General features: G+C 47.1%; 1 protein-coding gene across 2 annotated transcripts in view; it reads left to right on the top strand.

Annotated features, from left to right (window-relative positions):
- Positions 1 to 12,331, top strand: part of lzts2a (leucine zipper, putative tumor suppressor 2a) — a 48,564-nt gene that overhangs the window by 5,445 nt on the left and 30,788 nt on the right. Inside the window, exon 1 of one of the 2 annotated variants that reach the window (XM_061836249.1) lies at positions 9,367 to 9,412. The exons of the other annotated variant lie outside the window; for it this stretch is intronic. The gene's annotated coding sequence lies outside the window, so the exon portion shown is untranslated. Of the gene's footprint in view, positions 1 to 9,366; positions 9,413 to 12,331 lie in introns of those variants that run through there. 2 annotated transcript variants of the gene reach the window in all.

Here is a 12,331-nt window from a genome sequence, read left to right on the forward strand (position 1 = left end):
AGACAAAAAGATCGGGTCTTCATTCCCGAGTTCGCCTTTTGCGGTTTTCCGACATCTTTTTAATCAGCGCGAGCCCTCTGAAGCGCCTCCGCCGAACCGACTCGTTCCCTCATTAAAAATTGAGGTTCATACGAGGACGTTCTATCCGCTGATTTGTGTTTTCTGGATACGGCCCCATTCGTGACTTTTACGTCTAGCTGTGAAATGTTGACGCCAGGCAATAACCAAGTACAATCGGACGCCGAGATACAAAAAATTCATGCGGTGAACCCCTTTTTATGAACAAAATCCCACTCTGCAATGCGCTGGCTCGCGCAAAACCAGATGGAATGATCCCGAATTTCCGAGCCTCTGTGATATTTATTGTCCCAGATGAAAAACACGGCTGTAGCTTTGGGACGTGGCGGTGCAAACTGTTCGCGGTCGGCTTGTGTCGTCATCAAGCGGTCTTGTTTGTTACTGGCGGTCCTCTTTGACAGACTTCGAACCGTCAAACGGGCACTTCAAATGTCCCGCTGCCTTCTCGTTGTCGTCCTTGTGTGGAACTTTCATCTACAGGCCTTCAGTTTGCCGTTCAATCACATTCCTACGCCAGAGAGCTTATCTAGATTTGTGCCGTAGAACCGCCTCAAAGTTGTTCTCAAACTTGGGCTAACGCAGTAGCAACTTCAGAATTCTGGTAAATCCATCCATTTTCTGAGCTGCTTATCCTCAAGAGGGTCGCGGGGAGCGCTGAAGCCTATCCCAGCTGTCAACGGGCAGGAGGCGGGGTACACCTAGAACTGGTCGCCGGCCAATCGCAGGACACATAGAGACAAACGGCTGCACGCATAATCACACCTCGAGGCAATTTAGAGTGTCCAATTAATGTTGCATGTTTTTGGGATGTGGGAGGAAACTGGAGTCCCCGGAGAAAACCCACGTAGGCACGGGGAGAACATGCAAACTCCACACAGGCGGGGGCGGGATCGAACCCGGGTCCTCAGAACAGTGAGGCCAATGCTTTACCAGTTATTCCACTGTTCCGCCTTATGGTAAATCATTTTATTGAAAAAAAATGGTCTCATACACCTCTCGTGTTCCAGTGCCTTGCTTTGAGTCTTATTGTGACCCCCCCCCCCAAAAAAAACCCTTGTACAACACATTTTATCATTGTGATACTATTATCAGTATAGTATACTGAATTTGCCATTTTTGTTTGAATGTTAATAATTAGTAAGCACTGACGGTGTGGTGCGGGCAGCGTGGGATCGATTCCCGTTCGTCGTCGGTATCTGCCCTGCGACTGACTGGCGACCAGTTCAAGGTGTAGTCCGCCTTTCGCCCGGAGCTAGCCCGGGTAGGCTTCAGCTTTCCCGCGTCCCTTGTGAGGATAAGCGGCTTGGATAATGACATGACATGTTTATAATTACAGGGCGGCACAGTGTTTCACCCGGAAAGCGTTGGCCTCGCAGTTCTGAGGTCCCGGGTTAGATTCTGGAGTCGCCAGCCTCCGTTAACGGGCCGGTCAACCCGCATTTGCTCAACGCGGGACCCCGCATCCGTCTTTGCCGAAGCGGTCTCGCTTGTCGCCGATGGGCGAGGGCCCGGGTGACCCCCCGCGCTGAAACCGCAAAGGCAGACGGGGGTTGACGGATGAGGGGAACTCGGAGGCCCGACGCGGGAAGAGCCAGATGTTTTTATCTGCTGGCCGACGTCGCTTCCTGCTTTGGCTCGGCGGTAAAAAATACGTTCAGCTTGACCTCCCAGCTGTTGATTTCAGACACGTCCGCGTTTATACTCGCTGGCCGAAAAATATATCAACGTCTGAAAACGGAGCCGCCGGGACCCCGTTTATAACGCCAAAATGCTTTTCTCCGCGTTTCTCCTTTCTGCTAAGAATCGCAGGAGCGTCACGGACATTTCGTTGCCTTGCGGACTCGGCGTTGTACTTCTGGTTTTGGTTGCTTTATTGCAGTTCTAAAACGTGCATCCGGTCTTTTGTCTTACATAGCCAGAATTCCGAAGACATAAAAAAAATGTAAGATTAAAAAAAAAAAATTCTCATAACTTCTGCAGCTGCCTGTTCTTGCCCGGAATGTTCTTTCCAGTGGGAAAAAAAAATAGCTGATTCATCAGAATGTTTTTTTTTTTTAATGTAAGCTAGCAAAGATCTGTTGACATCCTTTTGTTTGCACGTGTAATTTTTCAAAATCCTCTCAGCCATGTTTTTAGTTTTTTTCGTGGTTGAGAGGATGCATCTGATAGCTGACCCCGTCTCAAAATTTGCACGGGACCCCCGCTTTGTCTTCCCGTGCCAGATGACTAAACCGTGGCGGACTCGTCCCATAGAAAAACCGGGTTGGCCAGGAAGAACCCGGGCCCCGTGGAGGTTTGTGTTTACATCGCCGTTTCCTGCACCGATGAAAATGTCGGGGTCAGTCCGTGCCTCCTTAATGGCTGACATGTGTGCATTTTCCCCGGGAAACTCTTGGGATTCCGACCCAGCTGTGGTATCGGATACGTAACTCCCACTACCCTCTTCGAGACGCAAATCAACAGTCTTTGAAAATTGGGGAAAGGGTTGGGAGCCAGGATCCTGTAATGCTCCATAATCCACGGATCGAAGGGTTGGGGACATTCATGATTTATGAAACGAAAACAAAACAGTCACACGCTAAGCGAAAGTGCTCACGGGGAACTCGCGGTCTCAGGCTGAAGACTGACCGAATAGAACGACAGGGCCGGAAGTTGAGGGGCAACAGGAGATCAATCCGACAGAAAGTGCCGGAACACCTTGGTTCGGCGCGTATCGAACATTCTGGCAGTGAGTAACATAACTGTCTTAGCTAACTATTGTAGAGTGTTGAAACGAGACCACGTACTTGTTTTGTTATTGTAAGATTTGCGTACCGTAATTTATGGTTTATGCGGCGATGAAGCTAGTTTGTGCATTTTTTTCCAACGGCCGTAAGGGGTCCGCTCGAGCGGAAAAGGTAAGAGTGAGACCGGTGGAATATATGTGCCGAGGAAGTGACTTTTACCGGTCCGGCCCTGTTCGCGCTGCATTAACGTGTTACTGTCGTGTCTCAGTGACTTTTATCGGTATTTTTTTTTTTAAACCAGCCCTGTTAGCGTGGTGTTAGCATTACCGCGGTGTTAGCATTAGCGCGGTGTTAGCATTACCACTAGCGTTAGCGTTAAACTATCTGTGTACCGTCTTTCAGCGCTAACACGGGCTTTGCGCTACTGCAGTGATTCCCAAACAGTGTGCCGGGGTACATGAGTGTGCCGTGAGCGTTCTTCAGGTGTGCCGTGGGAAGTTATCCAGTTTCATGTAATTGCCATTTATTTCCAAGAAATAATGTATCTTTATTCATCTATTTATGCCAGTGACAGACAGAACAAAACAAATCCTCTTCTATTAGATGACAGGAAGTACATACAGTAATTAATCTATCCATTTTTAGTGACATTTACTTTTGTTGATGTGCCGTGGGATTTTTGAATTGTAAAATATGTGCCCTGGCGCTATAAAGGTTGGAAATCACTGCGCTAGTGTACACTAGTTACACTGTTACTGCCGTGTCTTAGTGATTTTTTTTTTTTCTTTTTACTGGTATGTTTTTTTTTAACCGGCCCTGTTAGCGTGGCGCTAGCGTGAGCATTAGCGCCGACGTTAGCATCAGCGCTAGCGTTAGCTGTTGCTTGTAAAGATTGAAATCAACCTAGCTAGCTACATGTTAAATAGGGTTTGTTTTGTGTTGTTTTTGATGAGTTGGGGAGGTTGTGACACTGACAAAAGTGCAAATGCATTTCCAAACAATCTCGAGCGAACGGGAAAGTCTTTTTCGGGTTCCACCTCGGCGTGACGCGGCTCAGCGAACCGAAGCGCCGTCGGCCTCCGTGCCGTCGTCTCCGCTGCGTTATCCCGAAGAGAATTGGTTCCGGAGAATTGTGTCTGCCCGCTGAGTGGGATTTCTTGGAAATGGGAGGCACGGCGTGGATAAAGACTTGAAATGGGGGGAGTATGGGGGGGGGGGTTGTCTTGTGTATGATCAGCAGAAAACTGAAATCAAGTCCTCAGCAGGAGATGCGCTGAGTGTGTGTATTTGTGTTCGTGTGTTTGTTGGCTGAATTTTCAATGAACTGTACCAAACAATGCGATTCTCAAAGCCTCCCTCGGCCGTTTAATGTTGAAAAGATGTATTGTCCTCACAGCCCTTTGATATTTACATCATATCAGGCTGGGAGAGGGAAGGGGGGGGTGGGACACCCTTGTTGTGTTTGGGGTTCTTTGGCGTACACCCCACTTACCCAGTGTCCACTCGACGGAACTGGGTCAAAGTTTACTGGAGCGTCCCGTCCGAGTGGGCGGGATTGGCTCAAGGGGTCGTCCTTCGTACCAGGGACCGCCCCCAGCCCCCACCCCCCTCTGCCGGAGGGTGAATCATCTTGTATCAAAGCACTTTAAAGTTCTTGCCAACTCATCGCTGTCAGTAATTTGTTCCAGAATCATTTACAAATGTATTTTTGTGGTAAATTAATTGCTAAAATAGGTAAAGGATATTTATTTATAACTGGAAATGTCCTATATGGCGCGGCACGGTGGATCAGGTGGTAAAATGTTGGCCTCACAGTTCTGAAGACCCGGGTTCGGTCCCGGACCCGCCTGTGTGTAGTTTGCACGTTCTGCTCGTGCCTGCGTGGGTTTTCTCCAGGTGGGCAATCCGGTTTCCTCCCACATCTCAAAAACATGCAAGATTAATTGGACACATTAAAAATTGCCCCTGTTTGTCTCCATGTGCCCCGCGATTGGCTGGCGACCAGTTCAGGGTGTACCCCCCCTCCTGCCCGTTGACAGCTGGGATAGGCTCCAGCACTCCCCGCGACCCTCGTGAGGATAAGCGGCAAAGAAAATGGATGGATGGATGTCCTATACGGTGGTCCCCTCCATATTCACAATTCACTATTGATTCATGTACAGTGGAACCTTGATAGAATGGGCAGGGTAGGGTCATAGGTCGTCCGATATATCCAATTGGTCATTAAAATGAAGGACTTCATGATCATCATTATTTTATTGTATTTTTTTAGGCCACATGCACACATTACTCTACAGTCCATTTTTTGTGTGGCCGAAAATCCCTAGTACAGTACAAAGTTATGGTAAATGGTTTGAAAATGTTTGAAATTTTGAGACAGACGGCACGTACGTGTCTTCGACGTACAGCGCTCATCAAAGTTGAGTCGACGTTCATGCGCTGCAAGGAATTTGTGTGCTTACTAGTTTCAAATCCATTTCTAAGAACGAGTAGTTTGAACCCCCCCCTCCAAAAAAAAAAAATTACAGTGTCAAAAATAGCATGTTCCACACTCCCAAAACTTGTTTGTATTTCTCACCGTTAACACTGCCGCCACGTCTCTCTCTCTCTCTCTCTCTCTCTCTCTTTCTCTCTCTCTCGCTCTCTTTCCGCCATGTCTTTTCCTACATTGCACCACACGGCTTGAAGCAAGCACGCTTGGCCTCTTATTTGGAGAACTATGTGAGTGAGTCACGTTCGTTTCCTCAAAGTAAATTTACGTACTCGTCAGTGCTCATCACGAAAATAACCACGCCATACCTGCCGGGTGTGGCTTAATTTTAAACACATTTATATTAATATCCTCTCATGAAAACGACCACCAACATCCTTTTACATGATTTAACGTGTCTTTCCGTTGCACAAGCGAGCTCGGATGTTTTTCCGCTGTGATCCGCGCGAGAGCCGCCGCGTGCGCTGGAAACATCTTCATGACGAAAGCGTCCATTACGCGACAGCGGGAAAGGTTTTATCCGGATCGTTTTGCGGGCCGTCGGATGAGATGCGATCTGGTTTGGCGAGAAAGCCGTCGTTGATGAACCCGATGAAGTTGAAGAAATGGAGGGGGGGGCAACGGATGAAATGAGGGCAGTGTCATGCCGTCTCATTTTTTGCTCTGGGTTGGGAAGGGATTAGCATCACTTACATAACACTCACCCCATCCAATCCCCCCCACCAGCCCAACTCTCCACCCTCCTTCTCCCAAGACCACAAGGTTGCTGTTCGAACGAATGTGTGCGCTACTGCAGCGTTGTCAAGCCGTTATTGAGCCGAAGCGCATATTTTACTTTTGGAAAAAATGTTTTTAAATCTTACGCCACACCACCAAATAAAAAAAAACGGTTACTTGTGTTAATTAGCTACATTCTGCCATCTGGTGGAAGAGCATGCAATTGTTCTGCGAGTCTCTTGCTTCAGTAGGTTATCCATCCATCCATTTTATATGCCGCTTATCCTCGCGAGGGTTGCGGGGAGTGCTGGAGCCTATCCCAGCTGTCAACAGGCAGGAGGCGGGGTAGACCCTGAACTGGTCGCCAGCCAATCGCAGGGCACATCGAGACAAACAGCCGCACTCACAATCACACCTTGGAGCAATTGTGAGTGTCCAATTAGTGTCACATGTGTTTGGGATGTTGGAGGAAACCTGAGTGCCCGGAGAAAACACGCGCAGGCGCGGGGAGAACATGCAAACTTCACACAGGAGCGGCCGGGATTGAACCCGGGACCTGAGAACTGTGAGGCCAACGCTTGACCAGCTGGTCCACCGTGCCGCATCCCAAAAAAATGCAACATTAATTTGACACTCTAAATTGCCCCTAGGTGTGATTGTGAGTGCGGCTGTTTGTCTCGATGTGCCCCGCTATTGGCTGGCAACCAGTTCAGGGTGTACCCCGCCTCCTGCCCGTTGACAGCTGGGATAGGCTATGGCACTCCCCGCGGCGCTCGTGAGGATAAGCGGCAAAGAAAATGGATGGCTGGATGGAAGTATAAAATGTCTTTTGTTTAGTATTATAAAACTGAATCTGTTTCAATACCAATGGTGCGGTAACACCCGTATCTAGACAATAAAACAAAACTCACAACCATATAGTCTTTATCCTCTGAAAAAAATACTGAGCTGTCGTTACTGTCTTCATTTATGTCCGTATTACAGATGGGGGGGAATCTCCTCTGGTGCCATGCAAGCCATCTTTACAGTGCATTAGCGCTATCTATTGGTGGAAACTTGGTACTGCAGGCAGTCACAGTAATAAAGATTAAATAAATAAGAAAGAGACTCAACTCAGCCCTACATAGTCAGTGTGATGGCTTTCCTGGCCATCAACTGGACCTAACGTCCATCGTGAATACAGTCAACCTATCCTTTTTTTCAATTTTATTTTCTGATAAAGCAAAAAGAAAAAAGATGGAATGAGGAGAGAAAAAAGGGGGTGGGGCAGCGTTGAGTCTGGATGAGAGAGAGTCTATTTATAGTTTATCCCACCGCTGCTGGGTTAGACCGCCTGGCCCAGCGCAACACGGCTCAGCATCCATGTCAGTCCTCGTGTCGGTCTCCATTAGCTTAGCGCACACAAACACGCAAACGGCATGACTCAGAAGGCGTCAAAACGCCCGTCACGCAAACGTGGGAGCGCTGACCTTTGCCACTCAGCTGCGAGTTAAAAGAACCCACGCGGTGTTGTGTGTGATGATGATGTTGCGCAACATCAGTGGCAAGTCGAACGGTGCTCAATAGTGGTTTTTTTTAATGTTGCGAGGCAAAATTTGAGTTCATAAACGCTGCCGCTCAAAAGAAGTTGAAAAAGAAATTTGTACTTGCCCTTAGATGCCACAAGATGGTGACAAAGAACTCGAAACATAGACTAGCGTTCCATTCGGATTATTTTATTCACATTGATTTTCATTTTTTTAAAGTAACCCTCCCAACTCTGCCAGCGTGGAATACGGCACAAAAGCTGCGCAAGTACAAATTCAAACTTGTCCGCGTACTTTCAAACCTATAAGAAATCTTAGCCGGGCCCGCAAATGATGAAGCGATTACACAACTTTATTAGCCCTCCGCTGAGTTTGTTTGTATTTTGTTGTGCCCCGCGAGAAATGTAGAAACGGCGCTTTTTAGCGTTCCGAGGACGCTTGCGCCGCTGTTTATAAAAGTTAGTGACCCGTGGGGTGGTGTTTGACTAGCACCCCTCTGGTGTGTTCCAGTTGCACATTTACGCTAAGTAAACTAGCTAACAAATGGACAGAACGTAATTGATCGGCGCAAACGTGTAGCAGTGTCTGGTTCTCATCACGGCTCTCGTGGCGCGTTGCCTTCCCCGGGTGATTTTTTTTCCGCGCGTTTCGGCGACACCACCCGCGGACGTTCGATTGGCACTCGCAGATAAACGCGACTCGGCTGCCGCGACGACGTAGCCGTCCGCAGCCGCCACCGGAGCCATTCAAAGTCGGCTCTGTCGAAAGCTCCTCGGAGCCGGATGCTGACGGACGCCGCGCTCGAGCGTCTGTAACGGCCCCGTGGCGGCGTCATCTGTCCGTTTCGTTTGGCTTTTGAGCGGAGGCGTCTGCTCATAGAAAAGTGTTTTTTTTTGGGGGGGGGGATCCAGACGGAGACTACAGAAGAGATAAGAAGGCGTCCCAGTGAAAGAGCAGCACAAAAAAGACAAACGCGAAGCTTTTGACTCTGAATCAGTTGAACTGAAAACATTCCAGACGTTTTTGTTGCCATTTTGTTTGTGTGGCTCCCGTCCGTCTCTTTTATTTCCACTCAACGGCCACCTTTTGCCCCCCCCCCCGCCACCCACATCTGGCAGATTTCCCACTGAAGACCCTCATTAGTCATCTGCAGTCTGAGCGTGCAACATCATTCATTCTCTTTCCAAGAGGGATTTTTCACAGTCTAGCTTTATTTCAGCCTACAAAAACAAAACAAAACAAAAACACTCTTTATCTCATCTCCTTTGGCCACCAAGACAGACGAGGAAAAGAAGAATATATTTCTGTAAACAATTACCATGGGAGTTTCTTTACTCAACTGTAGAAGGGGAAGGCCGAGGCTATTAGTAGTGCCTTGACGCCAGAGTTTGTCGTCTCAAACCATCTTGATGCAGTTTGAAAGTATCAGTGATTGTGTCGTCGCGAGTACTACGGACAAAAGAATGAGTGGGCTATCGTGACTTAGCTTTAAATGCTATGCTAGCTACCGTTTCTCATTATCGATCCATATTGAACTCAAATATTACATTTATATAAACGTTTTACTGATACGACACAACTGCTTGGATGAAATTGTTGGCGTGCCTTGCGTGAATAGTACCGTAATTTCCTGCCTACAAGCCGCAACATTTTTCACGCACTTTCAACCCTGCGGTTCATGCGGTGATCCAGCTAATGTGTGCATTTTTTTCTCACGGCCACAAGGGGGCGCTCGAGCGGAAAAGGTAAGAGTGAGAGCGGACTATATATGCCGAGGAAGTGACATTTACTGGCCATGTTAGTGCTGCGCTAGCGTTAGCACTGTGCTAGCGTGTTGCTGCTGTGTTACTGGCGTGTCTCAGTGATTTTTACTGGTAAGTTTTCTTTTTAACCGGCCCTGTCAGCGTTAGGGCTGCGCTAGCGTTAGCATTAGTGTTAGCGCTACGCTTGTGTTAGCGCCGCGCTAGTGTTAAATTCTTTCTGTGTACCATCTTTGTAAATATCTCGTGTTTCAATGTGGTTTTCAATGTGGGCACTTGCGGCTTGGCGTATGTATGTACCAAATGGTATTTCCTTTACAAATGTACTGGGTGGAAGCTTATAACCAGGTGCGCTCTGCAGGTCGGGAATTACGGTAAATAAATAGACATTTGGCGTACGATTTAAAAAAAAAAAAAAAAAAAACAAATCTTCAATGCAGTGAGGAACACCTTTGGTTGTCAGGACTTTGCCCTCACTTGTCAGGACTTTGTCAATTGGCTCAAGGTGAGTGTGCACCAAGCCCGACTTCCATTTTTTGTTCAGCGGGTGGAGGATTTGCTAACAAGACTCAAGTGAAATATCACCCGCAGATGGATCTGTCGGAACGGCAGTTCCCACACATCTCTTCCTTTAACGCCAAGACGAATGGCTTTCATTAATCAGGGCCGTTTGTCTTGCGCTGGAAGTTTTGGAGGTCAGCGATTAAAGCTCCGACCTCAGCACGGTTGCCAACGCTCGGCTGGCCGCCCGTTTTCTCTCTCTTTCTTTCTTGTGTTCTTTCCTCCGCTTTGCCGCCGTCTGACGACTCGTTGCGTCGTCTGCCACCTAATCCCGGACGAATAAAAGTCAGCAATTGAAGCAGCAAATCATGTTTTATGTACGCGTGCTTACACAATGTGAGCAGGATGGAAAAGTGGGCCAAGCATCACACGGGGCAAATTATGACAACAAAGAAGCTTTGCCTTCTTCTTCTTTTTCTTCTTCTTCTTCTTCTCTTCTTCTTCTTCTTTCCCTTCAACGTCACAACAACAAGGAGCCTTCGAGTCTGAATACATTTTGAGATTCTCGCTAATGTCGGTGAAGAACTGGAGCAGCCACACCAATGGAAAACGTTTCAACCAGCGCTATTAATAGATCATAGATAATGCGCTCGATTGTGTGGACGCTATTGTCGATTAATCGCGTCTTCAATCACTAGAAAGAAAGTAGAGTGCGATTTTTGAGGTACAGCGAACCCCCACGAATTGGTGGGTTAGCATTCGCGCGGGATGGGATGCTAGTTGGAAAAATCCTCCTTTGCTGTTTTTGTGCTTAGACCATGTCTAATGTAAAATAATAGCTCAGTTTTTGTGGGCTCTTGGGGCCAAAGAAGTATTTGGAAGTGGTGTGAGGAATATAAATTTAGTGCAATAAACTGTTTTTGGGTGGTCATCTGTTAATTGTGGGCGTCGGCTGCGTTTTTCCATCCGGGCTATGACGACAAACTGAAAAATCAGTCTCAATAGTTGGATGTACAGAAATGTTTGGGTTTTTTTGTACACTTTATGCACTTTTTATTGCTTTCTTTTGGTCGGGTCCTCCACCGGACATCAAATCTTAAAAATGACCGTGGCTCATGAATTTCACATTTGACCGCAACGTAAACAAAAATGTCCATCCGATGCGACGCGGTTCTGATTTTCCCGTGCGAGTGTATTCAAGTATACCGCGGAAAAACCACATAAAATGCTTGCTGAGAAAGTATAACGATATAGCGGGGACAATGAAGGGTCAAAGTTGATGGGGTAATCCGCTGGTGTCAAACTCAAGGCCCGGGGGCCAGATCTGGCCCGCCACATGATTTTATGCGGCCCGCGGCGTCAAATCTAGAGTGTCAGTTTCCATGATTCTTGTAAAAATCTGTAACAGAATTTCAAATTGTCATATATCATAAATTATCAAGTTGAGATATTACACACACAGTTTTGTGTTACCAAACGTGAATAGTTGATTTCTGATTCCAAATCTAGTTCATAAATCGATGAGGTAAATGTGATGAGTTGACGAAATATTTTTGTTTCACAGTCATAACTGCCCTCTGACGGGAAACCGGAACAACAGTGTGGTCCTTGAGGGACCCTTTTTGTTAGCACGCTGGTACCTAGTACATATGTCTTCAGAAACTTTACACTTAAATAATTTATGAACAAAAAACGCAAAATGATAGCTCGTGATTTGCATAAACAGTCCAGTGAAGCCGTTAATTGCGGGGAATGCGTTTCAGACCCCCCCCCCCACACACACACACCCCGGCAATAGGTGAAAATCTGCAATATAGTAAGATCATCCAAAAAATGACTTTATTTCAATCATTTTAGTCCTCTTTTATATAACGCTTATAAAATCAGTTTGATCAAAAGAAAAGAAGATTTTCTAGCTCGCAGCGTTCAAGCCGTTTATCATTTCCTCTTGGAATTTGCTGTAAAACTGATACAAAAGACATTTTATACTTCCATCCAGCCATCCATTTTCTTTGCCGCTTATCCTCACGAGGGCCGCGGGGAGTGCCGTAGCCTATCCCAGCTGTCAACGGGCAGGAGGCGGGGTACACCCTGAACTGGTCGCCAGCCAATCGCAGGGCAGATAGAGACAAACAGCCGCACTCACAATCACACCTAGCGGCAATTTACCCACGCAGGCACGGGGAGAGCATGCAAACTCCACACAGGCGGGGCCGGGATCGAACCCGGGTCCTCAGAACTGTGAGGCCAATGCTTTACCAGCTGCTTCACCGTCCCGCCCACATTTTATACTTAAACAACAAAATGTTCAAGTAAACTACAAAATAATGACAATAACAATTGTAATCATCCAAGTCATTTATTAATGTTTTTCAATTTTCAATTCAAAGAGCGGCACAACTCTAAATTCACACTTGCCTGTGTACTGTGAATACTTATTTTAAAAAATGGCTTAAAAATATGCGAAATATCAGGCGCGCGAATGATGAACTTCCACTGAAGTTCCTTGTCTGCGTGCATTTTCCTCACTTT

This window comes from Syngnathoides biaculeatus, chromosome 12 (genome assembly GCF_019802595.1).
Source record: "Syngnathoides biaculeatus isolate LvHL_M chromosome 12, ASM1980259v1, whole genome shotgun sequence".
Lineage (NCBI taxonomy): Eukaryota > Metazoa > Chordata > Actinopteri > Syngnathiformes > Syngnathidae > Syngnathoides > Syngnathoides biaculeatus.